The sequence below is a fragment of the Morone saxatilis genome, unplaced genomic scaffold, assembly GCF_004916995.1.
Source record: "Morone saxatilis isolate NCDOM2014 unplaced genomic scaffold, NCSU_SB_2.0 Contig15, whole genome shotgun sequence".
NCBI classification, from domain to species: Eukaryota; Metazoa; Chordata; class Actinopteri; family Moronidae; genus Morone; species Morone saxatilis.
This window is the reverse complement of record NW_023339707.1, coordinates 4,924,003-4,927,018: the sequence shown is the minus strand read 5'-3', so window position 1 is coordinate 4,927,018 and position 3,016 is coordinate 4,924,003. Positions and strand designations below refer to the sequence as shown.

Here is a 3,016-nt window from a genome sequence, read left to right as displayed (position 1 = left end):
TTTTTTTTTGTTTGTTTGGGTTTTTTTTTTAAACATTATTTTAGTCAGTACCAAATTTCAACACACTCCCCAGCTTTTAACCCATGAATCCAGTTGGAGGAGAGCAGCCTGCAGTACAGACAGCAATAACTGTGTTGTGTTTGGCTTGCCAAATTGTTTTTTTTTTTTTTTATTCCCATTTTGTGACTTCAGTCAGGACAATAAAGTAAAAAAAAAATCGTCTATTATAATCCAGTATTTTAATCAGTGCAATATTCAAAATCCAACCCAAAATAAAAAACTGTAACTCTCATTAGTTTTTAAAATGTCAGAAAATTGTGAAAAATGTTGATAACTGTTTCCCAAACCCAAGGTGACGTCCTTATGTCTTGTTTTGTCCACAACCCAAATATATTCAATTTAGAAGCTGAAGTGAGATAATTTGGAAGATTTTTTCTTAAAAAATGTCTCAAAACAATGAATCATAATAAAACGTAGTTAGGCAATTGATTTAAAAGCTAATAACTAATGTATTTATTTACTAATCATCCTAGCTCTATGTATTGCAAGCAATATTACTTTATTGTTATTATCTTTTACTGTTTTATTGAAGCTCTTTATCTTGCTATCATCATTATTACAATTACATCTAATATATACATTGAGCTTTCCTGTCCCCACACAGAGCATTACAAAGCAAATAAAGGTAATATAGGCAATGGATTCCAGATGTATACTAACTGCATGGAGAGGTTAGTTAAAGGTTAGCTAGTGCAAGCGGTAAGTGGGTTTCCTTCTTGCATAGCATTTAATCTAATATTTAAAGACATTCAGGAAGAACAGCAGCCAATAGAATCAATGGGAGGGTGTAAATTGATCTGATTTGCAACAAAGAGACATGCACTAGTGGATATGCAAAAGGAAGGCTGTACCATATGGCAAACTCAGGCTTGGGTCAAATAATAGCAGAAAATAATATTAAAATAATATCTATTTAATCCTGCTTTTATCTTACCAGATGGGGTTTCCATCAGTGCAGTTTAGACGGGGTTAATCAAAGTGTAGTATTGTAGCTTAACTGGACTTAAATGGTCTCGTATGTTTGAAAGGCTATTTGACAAAGTCTTAACCATGTTGTTTATTCATACAGTAGCAGGGTGTAATACAAGTAGAACACGCTGTGAAGGGAAAGTAAGACATCACCTCACCCCATGTTAACAGAATGTGACACCTTGTCACAACTAATTCATAATGACTAACATAGAGGGGTGTCTTTATTCTGCTTGATCGACAGATTATCCCATTATCCATTAGTTACGTCATCAGTAACTACTAAAAAGCTTTTCTCCATTTTTTAAAAAAAAAAAAAAAAAAAAAACTAACTCAGCAATAGGAAGTAGACCAACAGCAGTGCATCAGCACAACCATGACAAGTAGTAGATGACAACGGGAGAATGAGAGAAAGGGAAGGAAGGAAGGAAGCCATGGGGCGGTTAAAGTCCTGATCAACAATGGCTCTTTTTCTTCAAAGAGACACACAATGGTCTGGCCCACATTTCATTCACAAGCAGATTGTGAGTGTGAGATGATGCACGGCACGGTTGACCACAAATAGCCACATGACACTAAAGTGTCTGCGTTTCATTGAGGGAAGATGAGAGAGGAGCGAGCGGGAGGAGAAAGACACTTATCAGTGTAAAATGTTCTCTTTGTTTCTCACAGCTTGTATATGTTCATGGGGTGGAAGACGTCCACTGTACACACTGCTGAGTGTTTCGCTGCTCTTCTGGCTCCACAGTGTGCAGAACTTAAAGGCAGCAGCATTGTTCAGATGCTGTACTCTACAAAACCTGACCTTATGCAATAATAATAAACCTGTTTCAAGAATGTGATTTATTCAATGCCAACTATAATTTCAGAGACAGAGTCCCTCCAGGGTAGCGCTGAGAAGAAAGCAGAGTGTTACTCTAGCAATTAGTGCTGACATTAAAAGCATAATTCACATTATTAGCTCTGATTAATTCCCATCACAGTCGCCTGAAGTCGGCAGGTATGTGTTGATCTGCATTATGTGATTTGTGTGACGTAATTCATCAAAATGTTATTATGCACTCCAGTGTTTATATTGATTCAGTATGCAACAAAAATCAGGCAGCTTCACATACTACGGTGGTTACCCACTTTAAGCAGTGCAAATCATTATTTTACTAAAAGATTCAGTCTATTCTAGAAATGTGTTGGCAAATTTACTTTCTTCCGTGATAAATGCACAGATTCCCTTCTGCACAGTAACATGTGTAGTAGAAAAACACCATTGAGAATGCCTTATTACATTTACATTTACATTTATAGCTGTAGCAAAGACAATATTTATGGACTGGAAAAGGGGGTATAAGCTGATCATATGACAGACTCCTAACATTGAATGTTTTGTGTAGATCTCTCGGTGTTGTTCTTATGAGTCAACAGTTAATTATATGCGTTTCATTAATCTGTCTCACTGTAAATCTTGTGACAGCAATGACAAACAAGACTCTGACTAGCTTTGAAAGGGATTTTCTCCTGTACCCTGAGGAAATTGATATTGTCATCAATCACAGTATCTTCCGGCACTGTACTCATACTGGAATAATACATCTTTCTTGGGTTATAACTTTTTTTGTGGCTTGTTGAGACTAATTTAAAAGGTCCATTGCTATTACGATTAGTTTTCAAGATGTTCATACCTTGTTTTCCCAGTTTAATTTTTCATTTTTAAGATGGATATTATATTCATAAACATCTCTGAAGATTAATTTACAATTTATTTACACTCTGTTTTTGTGGGTATGCTTTTGTCAGCCTTACTGCTACCCCTTCTTTAAATTGGCACCTTTGTCTAAGCTTCACCACCCACAGTTTAGAACTGTGTGTTGGTGTGTGTATGTGTGCCCTAAGCTGTGCCAGCTGAGTTCGTAGTAAACACCCCTACGCTGTCCTCATTTGACAGAGGTTAGAGAGATGCCAGGAAAAGACCTCCGTGTGTGTGTGTGTGTGT

General features: G+C 36.5%; 1 protein-coding gene across 2 annotated transcripts in view; it reads left to right on the top strand.

Annotated features, from left to right (window-relative positions):
- Window positions 1–3,016, top strand: part of LOC118324041 (vitamin D3 receptor A) — a 64,899-nt gene that overhangs the window by 40,397 nt on the left and 21,486 nt on the right. The window lies entirely within an intron of this gene.